The sequence below is a fragment of the Microcebus murinus genome, chromosome 14, assembly GCF_040939455.1.
Source record: "Microcebus murinus isolate Inina chromosome 14, M.murinus_Inina_mat1.0, whole genome shotgun sequence".
NCBI lineage: Eukaryota > Metazoa > Chordata > Mammalia > Primates > Cheirogaleidae > Microcebus > Microcebus murinus.
In genome coordinates, this window is record NC_134117.1 from 56515735 (window position 1) to 56535874 (window position 20140).

General features: G+C 51.9%; 1 long non-coding RNA gene across 1 annotated transcript; it reads left to right on the plus strand.

Moving 5' to 3' along the window:
* Positions 1–1749: 1749 nt before the first annotated feature.
* Positions 1750–16789, plus strand: LOC142875652 (uncharacterized). Its single transcript, XR_012922973.1, has 3 exons — positions 1750–1986; positions 5770–5902; positions 16427–16789. It is a non-coding gene; the product is annotated as an uncharacterized LOC142875652 (long non-coding RNA).
* The last annotated feature ends 3351 nt before the right edge of the window (positions 16790–20140 follow it).

Sequence of the window (20140 nt, forward strand, 5' to 3'; positions counted from 1 at the left end):
ATGCTGTCTCTTACCCTTTATAATATAAAGCTTATATTAGCTTTAAGCAGCAGTTTGTTATGTAAAATGTTCCACATGACAGCTCAGCTTTGCCCTGATTCCCCCATTTCCTGCAACCTCTTAAAGATCTTTCTTAATGTCCTTGCTCTGTAATCCATTAATTTCTATTTTATGAGTAAAGACTTCCCTTGATATTTCTTTGCTACTAATCTTTTTTTTTTTTCCTTCTTCTTTCTTGGTCTATCCCCCACTCCTCTTGACATCCTCTCTGTCAAGCACTTTTCCATATTTAATCCAAACCTCTCTTGTTTTAAATGAGGTCTTTTGGTCAATATTTCACCCTACACAGAAAGGAAAAACAAATGATTAGGATGGCCTTTCCAGAAACAAAAAATGTAGAGTTCAGGGTGGCACCTAGCTCAAAACACCCACTTTTATACTCTCGTATCTTTTTCCTTCCATTTCCTCCCATGTACTCTATTACCCTCTTTGTTTCTCTCCCCGGGCACTGATAATGTGTACCAGATTTATTTATTTGTTTATTTATTTATTTATTTATTTATTTTTGAGACAGAGTCTTGCTCTGTTGCCTGGGCTAGAGTGCCGTGGCATCAGCCTAGCTCACAGCAACCTCAAACTCTTGGGCTCAAAAGAGCCTCCTGCCTCAGCCTCCCAAGCAGCTGGGACTATAAGAATGCACCACCACACCCAGCTAATTTCTTTCTATTTTTAGTTGCCCAGCTAATTTCTTTCTATTTTTAGTAGTGATGGGGTCTTGCAATTGCTGAGGCTGGTCTTGAACTTCTGACCTCAAGTGATCCTCCTGCCTTGGCCTCCCGGAGTGCTAGGATTATAGACACCACCACGCCAGGCCTTGTATCAGATATGATAAGGTATTCACTTCACCTCTCCCACTATACTTTGAGCACTGGGAAATCAGGCATCATGTCTTGGACTTTTTCTCCTCGGGGCCGAGTAGTCCCTAGCACATGGTAAGCTCTGCATAAATGTTGAATGATTGGATACTGTAAGCCACTCATCTTGTTTTGTTTTACATTAATAACTTTGCAATTCTAAAATAACAAACTGATAAACTGAACTTCATCAAAATTGAAAACTTCTATTTTTCAAAAAGCACTGTTGAGAGAATGGGAAGACAAGTCCGCAAACTGAGAGGAAATAAAGAACTTGTGTCCAGATATTTAATGAACTTTCAAAAATCAATAAGAAGAAAGCAACCTAATAAAAAGGTGAGCCAAAGGTTTGAATAGATGCTTTACAAAAGAAGATATATGAATGGAAAACAAATACATGAAAAGATGCTCATCATCATTAGCAATGATGGAACTGCAATTTAAAACCATGTTTTAGTAGCACTACCTATTAGAGTGGGTAAAGTTGAAAAAACTGTTGGTGAGTGTGGGAAAGCACTAGAACCCCTTTGCACAGCTGGCAGGTGTACAAACTGGCTCAACCATATTGGAAAACAGTTTATAAGTTTCTTGAAAATTAACCATACACCTACCATACCCCTGCCATAAGCCCAGCCATTCAATCCTCAGTATTTACCCCAAAGAAATTAAAATACATGTTTGTACAAAATTAATAAAGTAACTTTCATAGCAGCTTTATTTTTTTCCAGCATATTGTGGGGCTATAAACGTTAAGGTTATGTGTATTGCCATTGCTCCCCCTCCCCCCTCAAGTCAGAACTTCAGGCGTGTCATAGCAGCTTTACTAATCATAGCTCCAAACTGGAAACAACCCAAATGTCCATCTTCAGATGAATGAATAAATAACATGTGCTATATCCTTACAATGGAATATTACTCAGTAATAAAAAGAAAAGAATAATTAATATACACTACAACATGGACAAATTTTAAAGTAACTATGAGGAGGGAAAGAAGCCAGACCAAGAAAGCATATACTCCTCGATTCCATTTGTATACAAGTCTAGGATATGCAAACTGATCCAGAGTCACAGTAAGTGCATCAGCATTTGCTTGGGTTTGAGGCAGGAGGGCTGTGGAGGGGCCTGGGTGGAGGAAACTTTGGGGGGAGGCCAGTGGCTATATTCACTATCTTTAAGGCTTCACAGCATATGTATTTGTCAAAACTTATCAAGTTATATACTTTAAATATTTGCAGCTTATTATATGCCAATTACCTCCCCAAAGCTGTTAAAATAAATAACTGGATAAATATGTAAATAAATAAGTAACTGCTTTTCCTTACTCTTCCCCATTCTTTCAGTTGCATTTGCTTTTCTTGAAAACTTCTCTAGTCTATCCAATTTCTTCACCCTAGAATAAAGATAGTCCTCACAGAGCGGGAGTTAAGCGGTAGATTTGGCCTTTTGTGAAACAGGCTGAAGCATTTCTTGACTTTGCTATTGGACAGTGTGTCTGGGAAGACGTGTTATTTTAGTAGGGACATGCATTTTCTCATGTTTTCCTCTACCGACTTGTCTTCAGCCACAATTAGGAATAGCAGAGCGGGAGGAGCCTGTAGCTCAGGCAGGTCTGGAGAACATAGCGTCTGTAGCAAATGCGGAAATGATTCTGGCAAGCAGGGATGGGTGTGAAGTGACTATCTGGAACAGTGTGAACAGCTGGAAGCCAGGAGAGCTCCCTTTATGGTTAGTTGAGCATCTTCTTGGTGCCCAGATACAAAGGTGAATGAGCACCGTCCCACACTTTGGGTGCTGCTCTTGTAGCACAGTGGGCTGGGTGCTGCAGGGGAAGCATGAACAAGGGATGGGGGGACTCAGGACAGGCAGGGACAGTTCACCCTAAGAAGGCAATGGAGACAACATCTATAGTGAGTGCCCAGGGTGAGTAGGATTGACCAGGGAAGGGGGTGCTTTCTGGACAGAACAAACAGCATGGCAGCAACGAATGGCACAGTGATGAACCCTAGTGAGCACCGTGACCGTGGCTTGAAAGGGAATGGGTTCAGAAGTGGGAAGGTCTCCTGGCAGGCTGTGGGGGTGGGAGGTCCCTCCACTGATATGTGGAAAGAGGGTGTCCTATCCCGAGCCCTCCCCAGGGGGCTGCACTGCCAGGGCCTCTCAAGGCTGTCTGGGGGCTGCTCCTCTTGTCACTAGCATTCAACTGGGGGCCAGTACCAACAAAGAGTGACAGCAAAGTAAGGAGACAGAAGGAAATCTCTGTGGAAGGAGGAGTGTTTGCAAGTGAAACATTGTGGCAGGCGTCCATAACAGGCAACCAGTGTGCAGGAGCCTTTGGTCTCAGCCCTCCTCTCTGAGATCTGGTGGTGGCATTACGTGATAACGTATCTCTAGTCTGAGGTCTGCTGCTGACTTGTTTTTTGAATTTGAACAAGTCAAGGAACTGCAGATGTCCCCTCCTCATCAGTGCAGTGGGAATAGCAGGGTGGTGAGGAGCAAAGAGAGACCAGGCTGGCTCAGTCCGTATTGCACATCGAGGCCATGGCTGAGTCCAGCTAAGCCGAGGTCAGCACACATTTGGTGAGTGACTTGCAGGAGGCTCTGCAAAGACAGCCCCCGCCAGTCGTCAGTTTGCAGTGAGCCAAATGGGGATCTGCATGAGGTCATATTGCTGAAGGTGGATCAGTGTGAGCTGGAAAGTCAAGGAAGACTTCCTGCAAGAGGTGCGAGTATAGCTGGGTCCTGAGGACTGGCGAGGACTCAGAGCTCTGATCCTGGGAGTGCAGGTGGAAGGAGAGACGGGGTAGGATGCAGGGAAAACAGGCAGGAGGCTGGCCAGATGGAGACATGCCAAGCATGGCTCATCAGCTAACTGAGGGAATGAATGAGTCAGTGAGTGGGCAAATGAATGAAGCCAAGACAGCCCCACTCTGGAGGCCCTTGAAGACTGTACTGGGTTGAACGATGAGTCCCCCAACCCCCACAGATATGCCCGCCTGGAATCTGCGAATGCGAACTTATTTGGAATGAGGGCCTTTGCCGATGTCATTAAGGTAGAGATCTTGACATGAGATCATTCTGGATTATCCAGATGGGCTCTAAATCCAATGACAATGTCCTTATAAGAAAAAAAGGAGAGGGAAGACAAAACACAGGCGAGAAGGTGGCCACGTGAAGACGGAGGTGGGGAATCGAGTCACGCAGCTGCAAGCAGAGGGTGCCGAGGATCCCGCAGCCACCGGAAGCCAGGAGAGAGGCGTGGAGCATTCTCCTCGGAGCCTCCAGAAAGCACCAACCTTGCCGACACTTTGGTTTTAGGCTTATGGCCCCAAGAACTTCAAGAGAATAAGTTTCTCTTGTTTTAAGCTGCTCACTTGGTGCTAATTTGTTATAGCAGCTCTTCGAAACTCGCATGAAGACCATGCTACACTGTTGAGATCTATCTCGCAGAAAGCAGGGAGCCATGGACGGGGTTCGAGCTGCACGCTGGCGGGAGCGTATTCCGAGAGCGTTTGTGGGATAGATTGCTCTCAGGGTCTGAGTGAGCCGACATAAGCTGGAGGCCAGATCAGCAGCCTGATCTGCTTATGTGTCAAGCAACCACCTTCATCAGCTGCCCCGCCCTAGATCAGGGGGTTTTTCATGCCGAGGCTAAAAATAGCACAAAAGTTACAGATTTAGGTGTAAAGGAGATCTAGAGGGGCATTTTCCTTTCCATTCCCCCTAATCCCTGTACGGCTAAAACAGCGTCCCCCCAAGCAGGCCCGGCCCTCAGGGCAGAGGCGAGGGAGGCCCTGTGAGCATCTGGTTGACCGAGGGGACCAGGCCAGCAAGAGCAGCAGCCCCATCCCCATGACCTTCCTGCCTGTCTGATTTTGCTTTCCTTTGGCTTTCTGAATGCCCTGTAAACACGCCTGTGTCTTCCCCCTTCCCTATGCTCACGTGGTTTCTCCTTTCAAGCCCACTTTCTCTGCTGGCTTTGTTGCTGACATGGCCTCGCTCAGAGCAGCACTCCCACGGGGCAGGTGGCCCAGCTCGCAGCAGCGAGGGTCTGTGCAGGAGAACACTGAGCCGGACCGCAGAGAGCACTAGGCCCGTCAGATCCAATCAGACCAGCGCGCGGACGGGGTGGGGAGTGCCACGTGGGTGAAGGCCCCTCTCTGTCCCCAAGATGCTCATCTGATCATCACTCTTCCCTGTCACTCTGGAGTATGTGAGTCATTAATTGGAACCACAGCACTGGTTCTAAGCCAGGGGCGATTTGGCTGCCCAGGGGATATTTGGCAGTGTCCAGAGACATATTTAGTTGTCATGGCTTGCAGTTAGCTACTGGAGTCCGGAGGGTGGATGCCTGAGATGCTGCTAAGCACCCTACAGTGTAGCGGACAACCCCACGACACACAATTACTCAGCCCAAAATGTAAACAATTCCAAGGTTGAGAGACTCTGGTGCACCGTGAGGCCCTACGGACAGAAGGTGACAGACAGCAGTTATAAAGTCCATGCATGTGACTGCAGAGAAGAGACGAGATATTCTTTCCTTTAGACACACAATTGTTGGGGGGGGGGGAGGGAAAGAAGATAGGAGCTCTGAAGATTTAGCAGAAACAACAGCTAAGAGCAGAAAAGGTGCTGGTTATTTGTAAGTATGCCTGAGAAGGAAGTAGCTATGGCCGGTGCTGTGGTTTGAATGTGCCCTTCCTGAGTTCACCTGTTGAAACTTAATCTCCAATGAGATGGGGCATGTAGGAGGTGATTAAGTCATGAGGGCGGATCCCTCATGAATGGGATTAATAACCTTATAAAAGAAATCAAGGGAACTGTTCATGCCTTTTGCCCTTCTGTCCCTTCTATAGTGTGAGAGCACAGCCTTTGTCCTGTTTGGAGGAAGCAGCCACAAGACACCATCTTCGCAGCAGGGGCAGCCAGCCCTCACCAGATGCTGAATCTGTTGCTGCCTTGAACTTGGACTTCCCAGCCTCTAGAATTGTGAGCAACACATTTCTGTTCTTCACAAATTAGCCAGTCTGAGTTATCTTGTAGCAGCAGCAGGAGCAGACCAAGACCACCAGTGTCTAAGAATGGAATGTGTTCTAGAAATAACTGATATATCCATAGTACTTAATAGTTTTTCATGAAGTTCTTTCTTCCATTTGATCAAAAACATTGAAAGCATTTTTTTTTAACCAAAATAGCAACATCAACAACAAAGCCCACAGGCTCTGGCATGTAAAGGTTTAGTTAAATTTAGCTGGAATATAACTCAGACAAATGCCACATATATTTTGAAGTTTTCTGCATTTTTAGGTGACAGAAATGACTACATAAAATCATTTTGTTTACTTGCAAAACTTCTATTCATTTATTGCTTTCTTTAGCAAGTGACACAGGATCTTAATGGGAATGTTACATAATACATGCAAGGAAAACAGGAAAAGATCCATTATTACAATATCTAGAGATAAATGCTGTTAGCATCCTGATGTATATAATCTGTACCTTTATTATAGTTATTATACTGTGACTCTTTGTGTACGTATACATATACTAAACATCTTCCCACTTGACTGAGTATTTATATATACCACATCAATTTTGATGGCTGGATGTTTATATTGTAACTTGCAGCCACTTTTATTATAGCCAATGGTGTAATGAACATCAGGCATTGTGTTTAGATAATATAAATGTGACGGCTGGGCGCAGTGGCTCACGCCTATAATCCTAGCACTCTGGGAGGCTGAGGCAGGCAGATTGCTCGAGGTCAGGAGTTCGAAACCAGCCTGAGCAAGAGTGAGACCCCATCTCTACTATAAATAGAAATAAATTAATTGGCCAACCAATCTATATAGAAAAACTTAGCTGGGCATGGTGGTGCATGACTGTAGTCCCAGCTACTCGGGAGGCTGAGGCAGGAGGATCGCTTGAGCCCAGGAGTTTGAGGTTGCTGTGAGCTCGGCTGACGCCACGGCACTCACTCTAGCCCGGGCAACAAAGTGAGACTTTGTCTCAAAAAAAAAAAAAAAAAAAAAAAAAAAAAAATATATATATATATATATATATATATATATATATAAATGTGAGAAAATCCCTGAAGTTTGAGAAAGGTTTTTGGTGGTTTTTTTCCACCTTTTGGAAAAACATCCCAAGTGTGACTGCATCCCAGATTTCTCCTATATCCAGTGTCCTGTCCCTGGATAAGAAGATTCCTAGGTGCGACGGTTAATTTTGTGTGTCAGCTTGGCTGGATCCAGATATGTGGTCACACATTATTAAATACTTTGGATGTTTTGGCGAGGCTGTTTTTGGATGATATTTATGTTTAAATGGGTAGACTTCAAGTAAAGCAGACTGTCCTCCGTCATGTGGGTGGGCCTCGTCCAATCAGCTGACGGCCTGAATGGAACCCAAGAAGGACCTCCCCTGAGCGAGGGGGTTTTGCCAGCAGGTGGCCTTGAGACTTCTGCAGCGTCACCTCTTCCCGGCTCCTCAGCAGACCGCCGTTGCACTCAAACTGCACCTCTTCCCTGAGTCTCCTGTTGGCCTCCCCGACCAGAGTTTGGACTCACAGTCACATGAACCAATTCCTTAAAATAGATCTCGTTCTGCACACACACGCGCACCATTGGTTCTGTCGCCTGGAGAACCCTGACTGACACCTTCCTCTTGCTCTTGGCTCCCCCGGCTGCATCCTGACTCTGAGGAGGAGCACGTCTGCGAGACCGCCCAGCCCCGTCCTGCAGGGCACTGTCACCAAAAGTGTGGCCCTTCTTTCTCAGCAGCAGTCTTGGAGCAGCCACTGGTTTGTGCTTGACCCAGCCTCGTGCCGGCAATCTCAATGTGTCACGTTTGTGCGACACACAGCACGTGGAGCACCCTTTCTCCAGGTGGACAAACAGACTAGAGAGACGGCTGGTATAAAGGAGACCTTGGGTGCCAATGCCTCCTGGTCCAGCTCCTTGTCGGATGCTCTGCCTGCCGCGCCAGGCTCTGGGGTGCATTTGAAAGACGTTATTTCCCCCAGAAACATCCTCAGAAGTGAGTCCAGCGTGTGACGGGCCAGAACCCCAACCACATGAGGACTGTGTGGCTGGCTGGAGGGACCGGGGCTACGTAGTGACAGCTCAAAGAAGAGACACATAGGACAGTGGCGGTGTCCTCACTGATGAGATCTTTATGGAAGAGGGATTTGGTCTGCATGGTTGCAAGAGGCAGAACTGGAACCAGGCAGGGGCCAGAAGCAGCGGGGAGGCAGACTTCGAGTCACTCTGAGCTGTTTGGGGCTGGTACTGAGCTTCCTTTGACAGGAGGAAGGTGGAGAGACAGACTGAAGGAAAACATTCCACCTGCGTTGGACAAGACGATCTTTCACACCCTGGATTCTGTGATGGCTCAGATGCAGCCTGGGTGCAGAAGAAGCCACCCTCCTCCCGTCCAAGCTGGATCATAAAACAGCCACTGTGAGAAAGGCATGGGATTGCCTGAGCTGTCGCTAAGGCAGGCAGGCCTCCTTAGGCCTGGCACTCACCGGCTTCATGGTTCCAGCCCGTTGGGACACAGGACTGCCGCTCGCCCACGGGCGCTGACGCTGGCTTCTGTAAACAAGGCTCCGCTCAGCTTGCGGGACTAATGGCCTGCGCCTCTCGGCCCGTGGACCTCCAGGCACTGGGGGTCTGCTCACATTCACAGTGCCGCCTGGCTCTGGCCAAGTGGCCGGGTAATTGATGACGGGGCGGGAGTGTCAGCGATTGAACCGAGACACTTGTCTCTGAAGCTGGTTCTGGCTCATTCCAGCTTAACTCCCCAGCGCCAGCAGGTCCTAAGAGGATCCTCCTCCACCGGCTCAGGAGTGAGAGGCCCTGAGACAAACGGGGGCCAACAGACCTGAGCCAGGCTGGCCCCAGCCCCCACCTCCTCTCAGTCCCTGCTGCCTGCGCTGGGGCCAGTTTGCAAATGTCCCCCTGTCCTTGGAACCCAGGCAGGCAAGAGAAGGAGCATGGACTTCTTGCTTCCAAATGCCTTGGAGCACTCGGGGATCTGAAATTTCAGGAGGGCAGAGGCCTGGTGTAGGGACAGCCATCCGTGTGAGGATGGCTTGGGGTGGCTGTCCAGGGCCGGCTCAAGATCGATGTTCTGTGGCCGCCAAACGAGCTCCCGCTGCTCAGGGGCGTCAGCGGTCCAGGGTGAGGGCAGTGACAGTCCTTTGCTGTTCAGCTCTGATCAGCACACTCAGCCATTGTGTTCCCCTCTGGGCATGGGAGCCCGAGAAGAGCAGAACCCACCCTGCTGGCTGGAGCTGTGGGAATGGCCGAGGGCTGGGCCCTGTACAGGGTGAGAGATGTTTGTGGACAAGGGGATGGAGATGTTTAGCCCAAAGAGGCAAAGATTGGGAAGGATGTGAGAGCATCTTCACACCTCTGCGCAGCTGCCAGGAGGAAAAGAGGAGCATTTAATTCTGTGTGGCCCTGAGGGCCAACGAGCTGAAGCTGAAAGAGAGGGCTGACTCCTTATAGAGAAGGTCAGCAGTTACTAAAGGTGGCCTGAGCCGCCTTGAGAAACAGTGAGCTCCTCATCCCTGGAGGCACGAGAAGTGCGGCCAGCAGGCAGGATCGCATGTTGGATCGGTGATGGTGGGGAGGTATTGCCAAGATCACCACCAAAGCTCATCTGATGGGAGGGTCTGGATTGTCACTTCCTAAGTGTCTATATCAGTGAGCAATTACCACAAAAAGGCCGAGTGACAAACCATCAGGCATTCTCAGCAGCATATGACAAAGCACTGATTTAGCTCCTGTGTTTGCAGGCTGGCTGGAGGCAGCTGGTCTAGGCTGAGTTGACTGTGTGTCACATGGTCCTTCTCCTTCTCCTGGGTCCAGTGGGCGAGCCTGGATTTGTGCATCTCACTGTGACGTCAGGGGCCAAGGATGCAGGAGGCCCAGGCCCAGACACCATCACTTCTGCCTACGGCCCAGAGCAAGCCATGTGGCTGAGCCCAAAGAGATGAAGAAGCGTGTCCCGCTCATGGCCACAGGGAAGAGCAAAGAATTAGGGCTGACCATGTCATCTGCCACATGGTCATTATGTCAGTTTTGTCGCACGCACACACGCACACAAAGTAGGTGTGCAAACACTTAAGTGATTAAGTAAGAAGCTTCCAAGCAAAGTTGTTCCGAAAGCAGGTTCACATGGAAATCGGTGCTCTCTGTAGAATGCAGATGTTCTTAGTTGTGCAAATCAATGCTGGGCACAGAGTTAGGTCTTTCAATTTTATGCTGTACTTAGAAATCTGTAACTTACCCAGGAAGGAGGCTAGGCATCATCCAGCCCCAATATTATCTTTTCTCACGACTGAAAATCCAAAGCCCAGAAAGGGGAAGTGGCTAGCCCAGGATCCCTTCTCCTGCCCTGCATGGCCAGGGCCCCGCTGGGCTTGCTGCGCTTCTGCCTCACAGCTGCAGGGCCCAAAGGCGACTGCAAATGGAATAAATATAAACGGAGCTTAGGATGACCATCGGCAGCTGTTATGACAATCCGATAAGATGACAAATTGGCAATGCCTGGCACATAGTAGGCATGCAATACCTGATGGATAGTGCCCATTTTAATCACAGTAATGTACTGTGGCTATTCAGAGGCGGGAAAGGAGGCATGGCGGGGGGAGCAGGAACCAAGGCTGGCTTTGAAAAGACTTTGGCCAGGAGCCAGGATAGGAGGAGTGGTTTGGAGGTGGCCCGTGGGGTGATGGCCTTCTCTGCGCTCTTTCAGCTGGGCCCTAGTTGGGTGTGCTGGGTGGAAACAACGTGGTCCTGGAGGAATGGAGGGGGATTCCGCCCAAGTGGAGGGGCCAGTGAGCTGCGTGGGCCAGCGCAGCCTGGCTGAGCAAGCAGACGGCAGGGAGGGCCCTGTCCACAGCACCACGCACATTTGCTGCCTCCCTGGAGAGGGCGGAAGCCCCACGGGCCACATCCAGAGAAGAGGCTTCCGTGAGATCATTAGCTTCATGCTGCCCAGGCATTCCCAGCTGTTCCCCAGCACATCTTATGTCCTTAGAGTCATGCAAGTTGGGGATGGGAATGTAGACTGTGCTCTCCAGACGCCCACGGTCCGACAGGGCAGAGAAAACAGCTCTGAGTCAAACCAGTGACCACCGGGCTGTCGGGACACAGGAAACAGACTCATTTGTTCCATTTTGTTATTCACAAGTTCTCTCAAAGCAGGGACCATATTTTCCCCAGCACCCGGCAGAGTGTCTGGCACACAGGAGGCGCTCAATAAATGCTGATCAAATGAACGAGTGTCAGAGCAGCGTGGGAGGTTTCCAGCGTCTTACTGGAGGAGATGAAACCTGAACTGGGCTCCAGTGAATGGGATCAGAATCCGTGGTGGTCAGTTACTCCGGGTATAGACTTGCCTTCCCTGCGCTCCATGCTCCTGCCATAGCTACCGTGCATGGATCTAGAGACCCTTTGTCCTTCAAGGAACTGTGTCTGCCACATGGTTGCTGGGTGCAGCCATGGGCACCGAATTCTCCGTCTTGTCGTGCTCCTCTCACCCTGAAGCAGCTGGCTTGGCAGGACAGTGGACGGGCTGGGAGACAGCTCCTCTCGTGGCTGGGCAAGTCCTCCAGGGTGCTGCGCCTGCTCCATGTCCACATCCAGTGCATGGTGCTGGTTCTTCCATTGCCAGGATTCTCGGTCCCTGGACCGAGAAGGAGTGGAAATGGGTTGGCACCACTCACCTTGACCCCTAGTGATTCTCTAGCAAAATTTTTGCTTTCCACCCCTGCATCTCTATGCTCTGCTGGCCTGGAGGTCTTCATTCCAGGGGGAGGAATGCTTCCCTCAGCAGACACGGCAATGATTCTGTTGAGGTTAAGACCGCCTCCCAGCCACCTTGGGCTCCGCGTACCTCTGAGCCAGCAGGCAGAGAAGGGAGTCCCGGTGCTGGCGGGGCTGATGGATTTTGTCGCCAAGGGGAAACTGGCTGGCTGCTCCACCATGGAGGTAAGGAAGAGTGTGTCCGGAACACAGCAGATCCCTTGGGACATCTCCTAGTATTACCATGCCCTGGGATTAAGGTCAGTGGGAAACTACAGCAGCCCGGTCCAGGCAGGACCGAGAATGGCCCACATCCTTCAGGGATGAATATTTGGGTCACCTCAGCAGGCAGAGAACCATGACCAATTGAGGTGCTTGATCATGGCAAAGGGTCTGTGAAATGGGAAGTGGAAGAAGTTATTTATAGATAGCAGCCGGACCATGTGACCAGCTACAGAAATGAGGAATATAATTGCTATGAGTCTTTCTTCCTTATTTTGTTATGAATGTGTGTGTGTGTGTGTGTGTGTGTGTGTGTGTGTATACATTAGCCAAATGTTTTTGTTTTCTTTTCTCTCTTATCAAACATAAGATATATTACTATGATAATAGTTAGGTTTATGTTATAGTAAAGTTGTAGGTTATCACAAGAGAAGAGTGAACATCACCCAAATATATTGCATCCTCTTCTGCAGAAAGGGTTAGTCAGCATGTTTTCTGTTGTACATGGGACAGTTGTGTCATGTCGGATGAGAGCGTGACTTTGTCATTATCTTTACTTGGAGATGAAGTGCTGTTTCGGGAGATGTATTTGGATTCCGAGTGGACAAGGGGTGGACTGTTTTATGTGCTGGTCCGTTTTATGTGTCAGCTTGGCCAGGTCCCCGCCCCTAGTTATTCAATCAAATACGACTCCAGGTATTGCTGTAAAGGGATTTTGTAGAAGTGACTGAGGTCTGTAGTCAGTTGATTGTAAGTAAGGGAACGTATCCTGGTCTGGGGAGGCCTGATGCAATCAGTTTAAAGACCTTAAGACCAGAGCTGGGTCTTCTAGAAGAAGAGACTCTGTCTGTGGACTGCAGCTGCAGCCTGGCCTGCTGCTTCCAGCCAGCTGTTGCTGCCGGTCTACCCTACAGATTCCAGACTTGTCTTGCCAACCTCCAGAACTCCATGAGCCATTTCTTTGCAATAAAATTTTTTAATATGTCTCTCCCACTGGTTTTGTGTCTCCAGTTGGCAGCATCTGTGGCCGATTCCGTCCCCGAGCGGCGGCTGCGCTGCGTGCTCAGGGCCTCGTGCTCAGGGGAGCCGATACCCGTCCCCCAGATGCGTGTGCCCCTCTGTGGGCCTGGCACTGAGTTTCCAGAATATCCACTTATACCCGGTCGCTTTGCCCAAATGTTTGCACGGCCGGGGGTGGGGGGTGAGAGTGTCGGCCAGCAAGGTCAGAAGCCGCAGTTATTGTGAGACTCACTTGGGAAACTAGATGGGAAGGAAGCACCTTTAAAATGGCCAGGCGCTGAGAACTCGGGGGTGTTCACCCCACCCAGCCTCTGGTTAGAGGTGCCCGTGGTGCCGGGAGACGCCTTTTCCCAAAGCCTTCCCTGACTGGCCCTAAACCAGGATGGGCCTCCCTGTTTCCCCCGACCCCACTCCACACCCCTCTGCCATCCTCTCTGTCACACTCCGCTGCCAGCTTTGTTTGGGACCGTCTTGCCCTGTGAGGGCTGAGACTCATTTAGGGCCGATGGGCCTGTGTCTGACTGGTCTCCCTACCCCGGGTGCCAAGCACGCGGCCTGAAACTGGGTCAACGTCCGTGACAGTCAGTGGATTAAAAAAATGATAAAAATAATTTTTAAAAAATAATGAAAAGTGAAGGAGCCCCAGCTGAAAGGCTGGCGTGGAGTGTCCAGCACTCCCAGGACACCCCGCCAGCTTTGCGCTAGCGTTGTCAGGGCACCCTGAGGCCTGAGGGGAGGCGCCCAGCACCCCAGTGGGCTTGGCCTCTGGCTGGAGTAGTCCAGTCCCCCACCGTCCGCCCAGCCCCTGTTCCGTCTGTGTCCCCCAGGTTCGAAACGCTGACCTTTCCTCGGCCTCTTTAAATGAGCAGCCCTCTCACAAGGCCCGAGTGCCTGCCGCCCACGCTGCTACCGTCTCTGGGGTGAGCTGTGCTGACGCCCTCAGGCACCCAGGCCACTGGGAGACGTCCCTCGCTGGCCTCCTCACGTGTCCCCTCACGGCCCCTGGCCTGACCACCATGACACTCCTCTTCCTGCAAACTCGAAAGCCTCCTTCAGGGTCCGGAACATTCCACTATCTTGCTCTGAAACATCAAATTAAAAAATATATATATATATATAGTTCTCCGGCTTTAAGAAATTCTGCCTTTTTTGCCCTTGGCGAGGATGAGGAGAGGGAGGAAAGGCCCCCGCATGCCCGGGCACATCCGTGGCCACTGCTACCAACAGACAGACGCCAACCGTGTCTTCCAGTCAACCTCTCCGCAAGGGGTTTCCAACCCACCCTGTTCACTCTGCAGTCCTCAGAGCCACGCCACGAAAACGCTGGACTTTGGGTAGTGGTCAGGGGAGCAAGAGCCCAGGTCTCACCTCATCGGGCCGGGGATGCCAGGATCAATGTGCCCTATAACGAAAATCCCTTGGGATGGGCAACCTTTGTCAATGTAATCAGTAGAACCTTCTAGGCCTATCACGCTAAAATATTTGTGCCATGACAACAGCTCTCCTGGCTTCAACTTGAATAGATACGATTCCTTGGGAAGAGGTGGAGAGAAAGTTGCTGAGTGCATTTGGTGGCAATGATAGAAACTGCAGCTCCCTTCGGCCTGGGCGGCTCACACAAAGCAGACCTGCCGTCTCCGGTCTTGGGCACGTAGGAAGTCAGCCAGTTCTGCTGCTCCTGGGCCCGATGATGGAGCAGGTGGTTCTCCCTGGATTAGAAGAAGCTGCCCTGCAAATCTAGCAGGGAGGCAGGCCCTCCTCTGTCGGCCCGTCCAGGCCCCTGCAGGGTGGGTGAGATTGGGGTGCGCCCTGGCCCCCTTCCCCATCCATCCCCTGTGTGTCAGCACGCGTGTTTAACTTGGACCTCGGGCGTGGCCGCGTTTCTCGTTTGGCTCAGCCCACAGAGAAAGAGCCAGAAAGAGGTGTGTAGCCACATTTAGGACTTGGGAACAACACGGCACTTGCCAGCAGTTGAAAGCTGCAGGGGTTGCAGGTGCTGAGCAGGGGTGCGGGGGGCAGGGAGAGCCGGCCAGGCCACAGAGCACAGCACAGAAGCAGCAGGGCTCAGAGGGCCCAGGGCACACGCAGCAAGTGGGGGCAGAGGCAGAAGAAGAGGAGGGAGAGAGGCCTGGCTTTCACGTGGCTTCCATACACACTGTAGGGGGTGCAGGCCCTGCCCCAGGGCTCCACCATCTGAGCGAGAGAAAGGCCCGGTGGGCACACGATAAGGCTAGGCCCCAAGATGCAGAGGACAGCAAACAGAACAGGCACTGGGGACTGGTCTCTGCTCCCGAGCTGAGCCATCCTGGGATCTTGGCCGAGTCTCTTCCTTTATCTCTGCCTCAGTTTCCCCATCTCTTGTGTGCTCTTAGTGATTGCTAGGGGTGCTCTGGGCTGCCTCAGGCTGTTTTCCTGGGGAGCAGAAAAGCCAGAGGGGGAAAGTGAGTTGCCGGGGAGCAGTAGGGAGCCTCACACAGCCACACGGAGCCTCCTCTGACCTCGGCGTGAGTTTGGCAGCCGACCGGGAGTGTCCCTGCATGGGTCCCCTCACCCAGTGCCCAACAGAGCCCTGGGCTCACAGAGCTGGGAGTGCTGGGGATGGACGGGCAGACAGAACATGGGGAGCAGGCTGCAGACAGACGGCCTCATGCCGGGGAGCAGCTCCCAGCAACCCCAGGGCCAGGTTCTTGCAGGGAGACCCCAGCCTGGCTGATGTGCAGAGAAGTGGGGTCCTCTGCCTGTTCTTGGCTCCCCTGGGTACAGCAGCCCCCTGCTAAGGTGCTGTTAGGGAATTCAAGACCCCTGTCTCCCGAGCAAAAGAACCGTGCAGCCAGCAGAGCCACGAGGACCGGAGCCAGTGTCCTTCCCTGGGAGCCAGCTGCAGCCTCACGTCTGGCAGCGGGGGGCTGGGGGACACAGGGCTGCTGAAGGCAGGAAACGAGGACAAAAACATTACATGAAGAGTCCTCATCTGGCCCTTTGGAGCAAGAAGCTTGGCCTTCTAAGCAGGGCTTCCTCCCCAGCGAGTTCCAGTTAGCGGTGAGGGCACGGCACGTGGATACACCTGTGGGGATCTTGGGGACAACACCTGCTGACTCAGAGTTGCTCCCCCATTGACCTGAAATTCAAGTCTCCCTTTCCCAAATATTCACGTCCTCTGCATGCTTTAGGTCAGTCATGTTGCACCTCCTCCAAGAAGCCTTCTCAGCCTATGCTAGTTCACACAGTGTCTCTTCCCTTTATCAGACTCCGGGTAAAAAAATCTTGCACTGAACTTTTTCTCCCATCATTTCAGCCTTGTTATATTTTTCTCTGCACCTACCATGGGATACAGCGACATCCTAACACTATTCATGGTCTGTGGTAGGAGGGGTTGTCTGAAGGTCACCAACATTCAGGAAGAGGATCCCCTGTTCTCTTGTACCACTTATAGCCCAGTGTCTTCATTTTGCAGATGGGGAAACCGAGGCTCAAAGAGAGGATGTGCTCTGCCTGAGGTCTACCTGAATCACATAGTGAGGCAGTGCTCAGGCTGGGCCCAGAGCGCACAGCACTGCAGCTTCAGTCCCACGGCCAGTTCTGAGTCTTTTCTGGCCCCTCTTGGACAGATGGTTTTCCTGTGCATGGATGCCCCAGGTTCCCCAGCGCTCAGCCCGTGGAAGTGGAAGGCAGATCACGCAGCGCCTGCCAGAGCCCCAGCTGCTTCCACCAAGGAAAAGCTTGCTCCACTGTAACGCCCTCCCCCTGCTCCACCTTTGCCACTCACTCACATGTTTGATCTCTCGTTCATTCATTCATTCGCTAGTGCCCAGGTGAATAAAGTAAATGTGCCTCGACCCTCAGAGCTGACACGGTTGCACGAAGTATTAAATGCTTGGGGTGGTACCTTGTGCTCCAGGAGGGCGGGGGGGCCCCGTCTGTGTTCTCTCCCCGTGCCTCCAGGGCCAACCACAGCGAGCAGCACCGCAAAGGTGCCAACTGGTATTTATGGAATTAAAAAGAAATAGTGAATGGCACTGATGTGAGACAGGAAGAGGGTTATCCAGGGACGGCGGTAACAAGGAGAAAGCGGCTAGCTGTGTTCAGGTTGGGGGAAGAAGCCATCAAGGTGGCCATTCCCAAGGAGGTGGCCTTTGAATGAGGTGGGGCACGGGGTGGGGTTTCCGCAGCCGGGGAGGCAGGGAGGGCACAGCAGGAGCAGGGACAACACTACAGCGGACAGGCACATCTCTGGGCACCACTAGAACCTTCTGTTTGGTGCAATCAGCCTGCAGGAATGGGAAGTAGGCAGAAATGAGGCAGCTAGGGACGGCTGGGCCATGAAGGGCCTTGAACCTGGCATTGGCCCTGAGGCGAAGGGGAGGCAGAGGTGGGTTTCCACGAAGAGAGTGACGGGAGCTGGGCGACACTTTAGAAAGATCGCAGTGATGATGGGTGTGGAATGCATCCGCCAGCTCCTGGCTCAGTGGGGACCCCTCAGGACGCTGGGGCAGTTATCCAGGTGAGAGCTGACTACAGGGCCACCAAGAGGCCCATCACTGCCCCGCTGACTGGTAATTGGGCATTCCCAACGCAATCCCAGGGTCCCCAGCGTCCCCAGCCATGACTTCCTCCCTGCCGCTGGCTTGCCCTGCGTGAGTGGCTTAAGCAGCTTACAGCTAATCCTGCGCCGGCTCTCGGGCACCTCCCCGAGCGCCATGGTGGGCAGCCCCAGGGTGGGCAGAGCCGGGGTTCTGCGTGAGGACCCCAACAGCTTCCTTCTCGCCCCTCCTCCGGGCTGCCATCGGCCTCGGCAGGGCCGGGAACCCGGCTCCCGGCCCCAGAGCTCCCTCAGCCCCTCTGCTGCCAGCCGGAGCGCGGGGCCGGCGGTGCTCGCACCAAGATGGCCTCCCTGGCTCTCAGGCCCAAATTGATTAATCATCACTTGATTCCAGCTATCAGCTCTGCTGCAATTGGCATATTTATTTCTAATCAGCTCTTAAAAATGGCATCATTCAAAAGTGCTTAACCACATTACTTAATTCTCAGCCTGTATTGCTATTGATTTCAAATATTCTCCTCGAGATATGGCTCATCATTCAATGCAGAAGTCTGTTTATATAATAATCTTATCTGGTTACTAAAATCTGTGAAATCTCTTCAATTGCCTCTAATGCAAGATCGGAGTCTGGTTGCTAAATGAGTCAATTTTACTTTAATTTGGTTTATTTACAGTACATGTTTTAATGCTCCGCGTTCCCATCTTTCGCAGTGACGCTGAGAATAAAGGCAAACGTAGGCAGAGAGAGAGGCCTGTGCTTTTCCCAGGCTGCAGGCGTCCAGGCACCTGATGAGCTTTCTCCTCTGTGCCGGCGGAAGGGCCCGCAGTGGTTCTCGAATGCCAACAACCATAGTGCGGTGCCATCAAAAGAAGACCAGAGGGGGGTCACACAAGCTTGGTTCAAGTTCCCACTCTGCCGGTCACTGAAGATGGGCCGGTTGCTTGACAGCACAGAGCCTCGGTTTCCCCACCTAAGAAATGGGGATGATGTAACGTGCTTCTAGGTGTCTTAGGAAGACCACTGGAGACTCCAGGGTTAAAGTGCACGCAGTCAGTATCCCATATTTAAGATTCCGCAGCCCCTCCAGCTGTAATCACACAGCTTCAGGGATCACCTGTCCCCAGACCACGCCTCCTTGCCTTGGCCACTCTTGAGTGATGGCTCTGGGGAGTGGTTTTCCTAGGCATGGAGCTCTGGGATGCAAAGAACAGAGGCTGACTCCCTCTGGTTTAGTGTGGTGGGTTTATCATAAGGCAAAGCGAATTCTTCTGGGACATCAAGGCCAGGGCCTGAGCCTGAGTCCTGTGGCTCCCGGATCTGACGTGCTTTAAGGCATGTCCTGACCAGGAACCTCCTTGAAGTCTCCTTTTGGCTCCTCTGACCCACCGCAAGGTCCACACCAGTTTTCTGTCCCTATGGACCAGTGCCCTCCTCCTACTGGCTTGCTCCTGGCTGGAAAGGCCACCCTAGCCTCTCCATGTCACAGGAGTGGACCCTGTGCCCATTGCTCTGTATCCAGCGCTGAGTGACCACCTCTTTCTGTGTCTCTGATGAAACGCCGAGAGAGAAAATGCGATGAAGCTGGCTCACGTGTGAGAACCGCTGCTCGTTGGCAGTGCATAGACCACTTCCCGCGGCCCGTGACCTGCGGCTGGGGAGCAGAGGCCAGGAGTGGCGGCACAGAGCCCGGCTGTGTGTCCTCTGCAGAGCCTGAAACAGGCCAGATCCCGGGCGAGGCTCTGGGCCTGCAGCGTTGGCTTTGAGCTGCCCCTCGCCTTGCTAGAGACACACTTGCAAGCGCGTGGGGATGCCGCGGTGCGGGGAATGGACGTCACTGGGCTGGGGGAGGAGATGAAGGGCTGCTAAAGGAGCTTAGTATTCCTTTCTGTGGTTTCTGTCCGCGATGGCTGTAAGAGGAGCAGGAACCCTGGCTGCCGTCTGCGCCTCTCCTCCACCGAGGAGGAGCTGAGGAGGTCCGCGCTTGCGGCAGGCGACAGACACCGGGCTTGCCCCCCGAACGCCGCCGCCGCGGCTCTCTCTTGGTCAGGTGTGAAAGCTGCCGTTTCATGCTCATCTTCCCCAATTAACAACAGCTGGTCCTCCATAAAACCAACTGGTGAGATGGTTTGTTATTGGAAGACAATGCAACATCATTAGGCATTAATGGCTCCCAGGCTCGTTTACTGGGGCTGGGTTCGCAGGGTTAATGTGGCGAGATGCTGGGCCTCGCCCTGCAGAGCCACTCCGCTCCTCTGCTATTTTTAGGCACCTTCTTCAAGCTTCGTTTTCTGAATCACGAACTGGGAGGTGGAGGGGAGGTGGCGGAGGGTCTTGACTCCCTGGAGGGGAAGTGTTTCAGGAGCTGGTGGAGCCACCACTTAGGAAAAAGAGATCATCGTAGGATTTTAATTGAAAGCAAACAATTTTGAATTAAGAAAAATTTAAGAACATTTCTTTCTCGCGTCTGGATTCATCAGCCTGTTTCCATCAGCAAGCAGATAAGTGCTCGTGTTCTTCCCTTTCTGTGTCTATCCCTAGATCACCTCTCCTAGCTCTTTTGAGACTCCTCATGTCCCGGGTCTGACAGTGAAGAGGTGACTCATCAGCGGCATTCAGACAAGAGCCCT